General features: G+C 37.7%; 1 long non-coding RNA gene across 1 annotated transcript in view; it reads left to right on the forward strand.

Annotated features, from left to right (window-relative positions):
- Positions 1–10,143, forward strand: part of LOC146585671 (uncharacterized) — a 35,233-nt gene extending 25,090 nt beyond the window's left edge. The window contains exons 2-3 of the long non-coding RNA XR_014897957.1: positions 4,941–5,145; positions 9,919–10,143. This is a non-coding gene — a long non-coding RNA (uncharacterized LOC146585671). The remainder of the gene's footprint in view (positions 1–4,940; positions 5,146–9,918) is intronic.
- The last annotated feature ends 1,367 nt before the right edge of the window (positions 10,144–11,510 follow it).

Consider the following 11,510-nt stretch of genomic DNA (forward strand, 5'->3'; position numbering starts at 1 on the left):
ACTCCAAGCACTGCCTAGAGCATGCRTGCATGCTGAAGTTAGTCGGAACGCACACTGTAAATTAGGATTTATACACGCATGTGCTATGGGTCTGATCATGTTGCCAAGGAAGTACAGTGTGGAAACACACCCTTGCTAATGTTGAATGCATTTGAAATTACAACTGTGCTTTAAATATATTTCTATATCTGTGTGTATTTTGTTTTAATTGAAAAGAAAACCTCCTGCTGGGCACCTACACAGAAATAACTCACTATAAAGTGCCCATTATTAAGAAAAGGAAAAAGCAATCACACAGAACATAGTTCCTGTCATCTGTTGCAATGAAAGGCAGAGGGAGGAATCAACYATCTTTAAGCATCAGTTTTAGTTTTATGTTAAAAACATGGAATGGAACTATGATAAGGCAGACTATTGCTAACAGGGATCAGAAGAGGGTTCCTGACTAAGGCAGTAATTAAAACATCTTTCTTCTGGCATAGTCAAAGGAACAAAGTTCCTTTTTTCTGTCAYAAACATCTGAGCAATTAAGGCTACACTTTGCTTCTTTGTGACAGTACAGTTGCAGGTGAAAATATAGTCRGGGAGAGGGCAGGTTCTTTTTTCTTGGGAAAGAAAAATATGTCAATGCTTTTCTGAAACCAATGGTGAGAGTCATGACAGCTTTGGACTTGGCTCCATCCATACCAGCAAAGACTGCACCTTCAAATATGTGGTACTGCTTGGCAGACAAGTATGGAAGAGAAGATGAAACAGAGATGTTCATGAGAGCAAGGAGCCCAGGGTGGAGGTTTCTTGCATCCTCCATTGCTTGTGCACCTAGATTTCAAGCATACTGCATTCATGTTCTCAGGCTTTAAAAGATTCTTAGCACCTCTCATACTGAAATGCCTCAAGTCTTTATCAGGTAATCATTCAAACTTTTGAACAGGAGCAAGAGGTAATCTGAATAAGAACTTCCCTGTCAATTATGATTGCTCTTATATATACTCTTAATACAGTGGGGTTTGGACTCAGCTGTAATACAATAGGATACCATCATGGAAATCATCATCTAAAATTATGGTAGGTTYGGAGTCAGTATCTTTGTTTATAAATTTAATCTATTAATCATCATAACAAAAGGCATGAAGGGGAAGCTTACAGTAAAGACAAATGGTCTCTAAGAAGAGAAAAAAAGAGCTACATCCAAATAACCTATCAGTCATTTGCATATAACTGATACATAGACGGCCCAGACATACCCTCTATGCAGAATCAGTTCAAAAAAGATCAGAAACATAGAACTAACTTAGAAAAAYTTTGAAGTAATTATAAGGATCATATAACTCTAATGCTCTTTCTTTCCCCTTCAAGCAAAAAGGAGAATAAAAACTTCCAGAGTTTTCTGCATATAAAAAATGTTTACTATTTTGCTAGTTATTGTTAAGTGGAATACACAATGGAGACTATTGACAAATAGCTTCCTCAGACCTCTGGAAGCTTTTAATAAGATGTCTGCTGTTATGAAAGATGGTCGGGTTTTCCAAGGACTGCTTTGCAACAGTCTTCTGGTTTAGGTAACTCTTAATATTGAATAACTTGAGAAGGAAGCAAGAAAACATTCTTTTTCTTAGATATTTGCTTCAAAARGTCAACCCTGATTTTTTTTATGCTTCAACAATTATACTAAATTTCAAGCTAGAATGTTAGTTCGTAGTTTTTTCTAATTTTTAGAATTGGAATAATTTAGACCAGAAGAGATTTCTGCAGATCATCTGATCTTAAAGCAGATTGCTCAGAAATTTATTAGGGCTTAGATGTATTCAAGAATGGAGATTCCACAGTCTCTTCAGGCCACTGTTTCTGTGCCTGACTGATCCTACCGTGAATAGTGTGAAAAATGTGATCAACTGCATAATCAAAATTTTCCCTATTTGTGTCTCATCCACCTCTCACCCAGTCCCTGCAKGTCTAAAAAAAGAGAGAGAAAAAAAATGATACTCGCTTCTCTACCCATTAAGTAGTTGAAGACAGCTGTAAGAGTTCTAAGGGTGATAATAAGCAGAGTGGAAGGACACAGCAATTTCCCTCAGCCGACTAGCTGTTCTTTGATAATACAGCCCAGGACACAACTTGTCTTATTTGCTTCATAGATGCACTGCTGAATTGTGGTCTTCTTGTTGTATACTGAAACCCCTAGATCCTTTCTGCAAAGCAGCTTATTATCCAGCTGACCCTCAGCCTGGTGCATGGGGTTATTCCATCCCAGGGGCAGCATAGTGCCCTTGCTGAAGTTTGTGGAGTTACTATCAGCCCATTTTTCCAGCCAATGTAGTCTGAAAGAGCACCCTCCCCATATAAATCCATCCTTGTAATTTGACAGTATTACTGAGATTTTTGAGGCCCATACTCTCTCATGATCAAGGCCATTAACAAAGATGCTGAACAATATCAGCCCAAGTACTGACCACTGAGGAGCACTAATAACCATCTGCCAGCTGGAGTAATATACTTACAGAAACATCTCTTGTTGACCTTCACATCTTTCACTAATTTCACCTCCAGCTGAGATGAGGCTTCCCTAACTCAATCCCTGCACACTCAAGCAATATCTCCATACTCTTCCCTGCTTACACCTTCYGTGTACTTCTTTCTCTATCTGAGATTTGTCAACAGTTTCCTGTTCAACTATGCTAGTTTCTGCCCTACTTGCCTGACCTTTTGCACATCAGAATGGACTGTTCTTGTTCTCTGAGGAATTTTTCTCTGAAGATCAATCAACTCTCCTAGGCCCCTCTGCCCTWCATTAACCAGGATGGATTTTAAATATAGCCATTTGATTTTAATGGCAATATGTAGAGTGCAAAAGGTTTTTCTGCTCGGAATAGTTTTTGGAATAAAATGACAAACATACAGCACTGTATATGTTGCTACTCTACAAGGCATTCCAGTATGGGTGTTATAAGAATTCATGTTTTGCTGCCAGTTCAGTCAAAACATTGGTCCTATTTAAACAACAGAAAGTTCCATTTTAGTTGTCATCAGGACTACCTGACAAAGGAAAACAGTCAACTTCCCAGCAAGGCCTTATGTAACACTCCAGTCAAAGACAGTCCTTGGAATGACTTCAGGTCAATGAACCTTGAGTAGAAAGTGATAACTGTATTTCACAGAAAATTTCAAGGTTTGGAATGTTTTGTTTTGCTYTGTGTTGTAAAGAAACAAAATAGGACAAGACAGATTATTCAGTAAAAACGCTTCTTTCTGTAACTGATCATATTCTGCTCAGGAGCTGCCCACTCACCATGCCCACTCAGACAAGATCATCTTCTCAGACTGGTCTGCCAGTCTGAGTTGTTCTTTGATGTCTCATCCCAGCCAGAGYTTTTTATGTAAAAGAAGTAGGGACAGACTACGTGTACCTATTCACTGCTGGTTTGTTTGAGTGCTMAGATGCTTCTGTTGCCAATACTAGTGCAGTCTTTGGAGAAGAGAAGGGTAAGGAGAAGGAAAAAGTAGGCTATGGCATTCATTACAACAAAGATGGTCCACTCAATCTGTAAGAGATGTATCTAAAAAAGTTAAGGTTTTTGTCTTATATTYTTTCTAAATTTTTCACTCATAGCTGTAAAACATACCCAAACAACCAGAATTCTAGCTGGATGTGTACCTGAGAAGTGTAATTTCCATAAGCTTTAGCATCAGCTCTGATGTTAAAATAGCATATAAGTAACAAGTKTTTTATAAAAATAATTCTGCTTTGGAGCCAAGTGACCTTGGCAAGTAGCTCTGAATAAAATAAAGTATCCTTGTCAGATACTTCACCATTTGTTGTTAAAAAAATATTTCARTAAGTTAATGTTTTCAACATTTGACCTCCAAGGCAGTAACCATTTAACCAAATTTAAGTCAATCAATAAAGCTACTCTTCTTGGTTTATTTTTTTCCTCATTTGAAAGATAACATTACTTCGCAGGACAGACAGCAACTAGAAAGAAGTGGTCTGCCACTGTTAACAATCAATATTATTGTAACTTTCTAAAAAAAAAAAAAATCAAACCAAGTTTAATTCATAACAGGAAGAATTCATTTAACATAGTCCAAGAGGAACAGTCACAAGAAACTAACATTTCCACAAGACAACACACATGTATGCATATGCATGTGCCTCCATGATGACATTTGGATCTTGTGACTCATATCTGAACATGAACARATAAATACAATACCTTCTAAGCTATTAGAATCAAATAATATATCAAATAATATATTCACAACCAGTTTTATTACAGGTGCAGCAGTGGTGCAGAGATTAAAATAAAACAAGAGAAAATTAGTACCGACAAGAAAGGTCATACTCTCAAMCCACAGCAAGACTGAGACTGTGGTCTCAAGACATAAAAGATACATTCTGAGGACAATAAAAGAGAAGAAGGGACAAAAAAACATTGTCCTTGAAGGGAAGCAAGTTGTAAAATGAAGACAGAAGCTTAAAAGCTTCCATTCATATTAATATTTATGTTTTAAGATGTTTAATGAAGACTGTCTCAAAGATGCAAGGCACGTTACAGTGGAGAAAGTGAAGCTTGGGGAAAATGTCATGAGGTAAGAAACAGAAAGATGATTTCACCAAAAGAAAAAAAAAAGTGCAGATCAGCTGACAGAACTGCTTCTCATCTCACACAGGAAATGGCAAATAATATTCAAGATATTTCTTCATGTCCTCAAAAATCTAAGCACTTTGCAATATAGCAAGCAGGGATTTGGCTATATCATAAACTCTTTTTAGTACCTTTYCTTATGTGAGAGGAAGAAAAGACACCAATTGTTCTCCATCTGAAGTAAAGCAGAAGACCTCCTCATAAAGAAGTAATAAAATAAAAGATATTTGAAGGGCTAAGACCCTTCCACAGCAAGGATAAAAGGATATAACAAGCCTTATGTCTCTTGCTTTTCAGATAGTGCTGTAATAACAGTGACGGCATCAGCTGACAATGAATACATTGAACAGTGACTCAGACAGATTTCCTCGGAGCTTTACCTGCAACCAGAGGGTCTTCTTAAAATAAAGAATGATCATTGCAGAGACATTAAGCCAAATTCATCCTTTTGGTATAATCCACTGATTTCAGTAGGACTGCTTGTCTGATTTTCAGGATCAAGGTAAGCATGCTCAGCACATCTGCAAGGTCTGGTCATAAGAATTTTATCCTCACTTTTAAGACATCTGTTATTAGATTCAGGTACATGAATGAAAAGTGGGGTTGCTTCATTGGAATAATGGTTCCAATAGGAGCAGACTGCTCTAACTGAAACAATATAAAAGAGAGAAACAACACCTTGTGAACCCCATCTCTAACACCAAATATTCTATGCACTTTCTTGTACACCAAACTGATTACAAATATATTTATTCATTGAGTGTACAAGAATATTAGGTTAATCTYTCCTATTCAGCTTTTATTTTTTTAAATTAGTGCATCCATATATGCATTAAAATTCTCTTTTTTATTCCATCCTAAACTGGTGGATGTRATGCACAACACATGATGTAGGTGGGTGTGGGTAGAAGTTTTGTAAATCAGTTTGCCATTAAAAGGCTGAATTCTTGAAGAYGGGTGAATGGCACTCCATTTTTTATAGCAGATTTCTGCTGCTACTCAGAACTGCACTCTCCTATCCTCCAAATATCAAGATTTGTGCAAGAAAAGGGGCTCATGGGACAAAAGCTCACAGGAGGAAAAGCTGGAATGGACTATAGTTCTTTGTACTTTAACTTCTACCTTGTAATGAATCTATGTAGTATAAATCAGGATTTTTGCTATATTAGCTCTGAATATGAAGTATGAAACAACCCTGATATGTCTGTGATTGAGGATATAATTACCTAATTTGTGCTTCCACTTCCATTTGCTTTTCAAGTATAAAAATGCAAATTGATGTGCATGGAAAAGGACAGACAAAAGTGGAATATTTAGATGCCTGAGCACTTTTAGCATAACTACTTTATAGTTTCTCTGTGCAACTATTTCAAATGAAAACCAGTATAAAGGGAAAGGAGATATGTGTATATATATATGTATATATATACACACACACACACATACACACACAATGAAAGAGCTAAAGAAAAAAAAACACAAACCKTTAATCACCTTTCAAAGAATTAAAATTCAAATTTAATATAAATAGAATGTCTAGGTATATCACAAACATGTATTTGATTATGTTTACCAGAGGTTCATACCAGAGGTTTTCAGGAAGTGCAATGTCAGATAAATTAAAAGCTATTTATTTTATAATGTTTTAGAGACAATATATCCATGCTTTACTTTTTCAATATTTGAACCTTTGTGAACGCATTTCATGTAACAAGTTGTCCATGAAGTCTATAAACGTTATTATTTTAAGTATGCAAGTCACCCCACTAAAGTCAGTGGAAGTCAATTATGCACCAAAGTATTTACAGGGATCAAACTTTAAATCTCAGATGAGCACTACTACAAGCATATCAGAAATGAACATTAATTCTATTAAAAAAAGTTAAACCAATGCCCAGGACCATGGCATTTGGGTGCTTCCCATACTGAGGACTTCTGTTTTAGGGGGGTGGCTCTTACCTCTGTGATAAAGGTGTCCAGCCACACCAAAACTTGATAACCCTTGGTAAAACCTTTCTGAACCTTGTTTCCCTCTTGGACTAAGCACAGAACATGCACGTACGAGCATCAAGACTAGCACACGACAGAGTAGGAAAGACACACTAAAACAGGCAGGTTACTGTGCAGGCGCATTAATTGTCCCTGGGGTTCCCCTGGCTCTCCTCAAAGTCTCAGAGATAGGTGACTGCAACTTGGGCTAAGCATGGAAAGTGATGCATAGCAGAGTATTAGAGGGTCCTGGCACCCCAGCTGCCCTGTGATTTCATTTGTGAMGTGTGCAATGAGAATTTGAAATGTAAGTGTGCAGATCAACCCTTCTTTCTGTGATGAAGCTGGACAGAGTGGACTTCTTTGAGTGGAAAACCAAGTTCAATAAATACGTTACAGAGCTTTCGTGTATTTATTTGTCTGCACAGYAGCTCTGAATGGGGATTTCACTGGCTCTCCCCATGGGTGTGTGGTGACTTAGCTTGCACATGAAAAGGGGCATACTGGAGAAAGACACCTGGTCCTTCACAAAATAGCATCAATTTTATATTTTTCAAACACGAATTGCTGCAGTGCCATAATTACAGGACCAGGGGAAGAGTTGCCAAAAAATTCAGTGCCAAACCACTAACAAGATAATTACATGTGCTGTAGATCTGTTTAAGCCATGTAGGATTTTATTCCTCTCTGTAAAATCACTGTATGTTTTCTCCAAGAACATGTGCTAATAGCTGTTGCCCAATCTTTTGGAGAAGTGACATATGCTCTTGAAAACATAATTTTGACATGCCAGTTGCTATTATGTTTATTTGGCTGTGTTCTCCTGCCATCCTACCAATATCATGTTTTATACAAGGCACATTATTAAATCCAGTTTCTCCTCTCACATAAACCATTGCAGCATTCACGCAGGTATGAAAGGGGTTATACTTTGCTAGGCAGAGGATCATCAGACCAATTATATTTTTAGCAAATGGGTGCTATTACCCCATTAACAAAGCTGATATTGTTCTAACCCATTATGAACAACATACACGATAATATCCTGCTATTTACAGTGATTACTGATACGTAGAAATAGAATTATCCTGTCCTACAAGACTATAATTTTTTTAAAAAAAAGTTTCTATTTTAAATCAGGTCAAAAGTTTGACATTAGGAAACCTGTGGAGGAAAGAGAGAGAGAAGTTTGAGGAAACTGAGAAAGAGGTCTTCTCTCATCAGAGCAACAGATTTCCAAACGGCTATTACAGTCATCTTTGGTCATGCTGCAGGACCTTCTCTATTTTGTATTAACATGGAAAAATAAGAAAAGAATCGAAGCAAAGATATTCACATTTCCAACATGCTGAAAGACTCTAGCCACCAGGAAATTATCTACTCTTTCATGAAGGACAGGTGTGTGCCTGACATCTGATTTGATTTTTCCTTCTTATTTAAAAAGAAATGCTCAAAATTTGCATGTAAGACCTGAAAAATATCWCTGCAGTAAAAAGACTCACCAAAAAGGGGTTCAAAAGAAGAAAATGCTTCACTGAAAAATTCTCCATTATCTCTGAATTGTAACCTTACCCTAAACATTAGGGAATGTTAAGAAATTTTATGCTTTCATGAAGRAGGAGGGGAGATAAAGGGTGCATATTTCTACACATACTCTGTCCTACCTTTTGTTTCAGTGACCACGTAGGCAAGGTAGCTTCCAAACTGTCATCTTCTCTGAGAGCACACACTGACACACTGGGATGGACATCGGTCACTTTGAATCCTTATGGATCACTGTGACGGAAGACAAACTCCTCTCCAAACAGACCATAAATACAAATGAAGAAACGAAAGGGAGGGCAGCACACTGAGCAACAGAGTGAAAGGCTCTGTCCCCTCCGGTTTAATACTTCCCTGGGGAATATGTGCCTCACACTTTGAGTCTTGATAGAGATAAGCAGATTTTGTAATTAGTTACTTACATATTTAATAGTCACATCCAAAACTGGAAATTCAAAGTGCCACAAACTGGGTGAGTCGGGAGTTAGGCCTCAGGCAGCACAGATGGACAATGTGACCAAAATAAACTTCGGGACTATGGAAGAGAAATAAGGACCTTGCAGGCCAGTCGGTACCTTCTGATAATACCTGCATGTGAATATTTCATCTGGTGGAGCCAACCAGGCCTTTGCTTGTTGTAATGTAACAGAAAAGACTACAGCTGTCACGAATATGAACCTACTACATTGTCAGGTGTGAGAAAGCCATTAAACAAATAGGAGTTCCAATCTGGCTACAGTTTCATGCTCTAAGGAAAATTATGAATTATTTATTAAGAGCATAAAGATGAAATGACCCTTTTTATAGATCATCTTTTAAAATCAAAGAGAATAATGTAAGATGTCATATATATATTTTTTTTTCCTGAGGAAGGTACCTCTTAGCTGTCTATCTTTATAATCAGCAGTTTCGGTAGTAGCAAAATGCAGAAAAGGGGTAAACATATTTRAACTGACCCTATTATTTAGGTGATCAGATCATCCTTATTTCACAAGGATGAAGGTGATCTGTGACCCTGGTATTTCTTGCTGTCATCATTTTCTCATCAGCCTGCAAACAGAAATGTGAAGTGATTCTSCACTGCTGACAGATCTTGTGTACTTTGCCTCCTTCTATTTGTACCATATTTGTGTAATAATGGAACCATAATGGAATAACTGTCTTTCTTTTCATTTTTGAGCAGAACAGGCCGAAAAAAAATATTGTTAGGAAAATATACTTTTAACAGCAYAGCTAATTCTCTATGCAAAACTGTCAATTCTTTCGAACTTTTCAACTTTTTTCACTAGACAGACTGTAAGAATAATCTTTGTTTCAAAATGTGAACACTTGATGTTTCAGCTAAGGATTTTTCAGTCTTTGGAAATCAAAACCATTTCTGCTGTCCATTTACAGCTTTGAATTTTCTGTCAAGACTTCCAAATTCACCTCTCTCATGTTCAGACTGAATGACGTGACTTTTTTTTCAAGGTTTTCCTTCAAAAGTAAAGGAAATTGAACATTTTACTTTGATTACATTTAGAAATATACCATGAAAATTACCCATAATCTTTCTGAAAAGAGCATTCACCAAAAAAAARGGGGGGGGGRAGATATGGTGGAAATGTCTTTTATCATTTTTGTATGACAGATACGACAGCGAAGGCTGTCACAGAAATGTTACTGTTTTGCAGAGGACAATGTAACAGAATTCATTATTTCTAATCCTGTCARTTCCTGAGAGATTTTTTGCTATTTCCTGCAGAACTACTCACTGTCAGAGAAAACTTGTTGGGAAAATTGCGTACAAGTAAACTAACATCAGAATGGGAAAAGTGCAAAGAAAGTGGTCTCCTYAGGTCCAGTGTTTTTAAAAGGTACCGTGTGCTTGCAGTAGTTAACATCTCTAAGGAGCTTTGAGACTGGCCTGGATCAGACATCACTTGCTAGTTCTTTACCATAATGAGGAATTACATTAAATCAGAGAAGCGGGCAAGGCTGAGACATCAGGTAAGTTCAGYGGGTTTGATTCTGGCTTGTGATCTTCTGGCTGTGTGGATCTAACACTGACTAATACTAGCACCTGTGTGCTCTCTCCTCACTGTAGTGGCTTGAATGATCACAATCAATAAACTGTGTTTCAAAGTCCCCTGACTTATGTCATGTTGACTTTTCTTCAATGGTGGAGTGTAGCTGTGATGAAGACTCCTGACCAGTGAAGGTGAGGTTGTTCGTCACGTAGGCTGGTGCTACAAGCTCTTTTTAAGACACAGACAGGGACTGTAAATTCTTCTCGTCTCTACAGGAGGAGACAGGCATGACAAGACAGCTCTCATAATACTTTTCTATCAGGCCCATATCAAATTCCTGCGCTTGAAACGGGTGTAGTCTGACTGTTAAAAGCCTTTTCAAGCCCATGTGCTCAGACTTAAAGTGTTTTGCACTAGTGATGATGCATTTTGGAGACTTGAGAGCTGAATGAAAATGAAAACAAGAGGGTAGTGTTATATTAAATATAGATGGAAAAAGGTATTTYGGGGAAAGCTGTTTGTTTGCTTCCCCTTCTTCTCCCCCCACTATGAGGAAAGACTACTTCAGGCTGAAAGCTCTGACTTCTCTAGTCACGACTCTCTAGTCATGACTGGACCTCATAACACAATTGTCCCTTAGGTTTCTTTTAGTCAGACAGGAAAACAAGGAGYGAAACGGCTCGTATTGACATATTAGGCTGCACTAGAACGAGGGGGCCGTTCTTTCTGCTGGCCTCTCAGCAGCAGCATGACCCGTCATTACTCCCCCACCACAGCACGGGGCTCCTGAAATAGCTGACAGATTGCCTGCTGGTTGTCATGTGTAMTCGTTATGCTCAATTCGGTCCAGACCTACAGAGGGAGAGGGCACACTCAGGCTCTTACAGCAAAAAYACTGATTTATTATTCTGTGAGTTATAATATTCTGCAGAGAAACACAGACAGCCTTTTATGTAGCTACAAGTTACCCCTATTCTAACTCCTGCCAGGTTCTAATTTTTTCTCTCCAGCCATTCACCCAAATTTTCACTATCCAAAAACYATCCAATTTTACTCTCTAATTACAATAATAGTTATCAACTTCCTGCAAGCTGCAACATGATGGGAGGAAGGAGGGGGAATATGTTTTTGTCACACTAACTACCGGGCTCTATGTCTTCATGCTTATCAGTTGCTTAGATAATATCATTTTCTTTAGACATTTTAAAGGCACAAAATCACATTTTATAATATGTCCATCCATCAGGTAATAAAAATGTTTGMTTTAAACAAGTGTCAGTGAAGTTCCCCCTATCCAACATCTTTAACATTATATTTTTTATGCTTA

Source organism: Rhea americana, unplaced genomic scaffold, assembly GCF_003343005.1.
Source record: "Rhea americana isolate MKP2758 unplaced genomic scaffold, rheAme1 scaffold_78, whole genome shotgun sequence".
In the NCBI taxonomy this organism is placed as follows: domain Eukaryota; kingdom Metazoa; phylum Chordata; class Aves; order Rheiformes; family Rheidae; genus Rhea; species Rhea americana.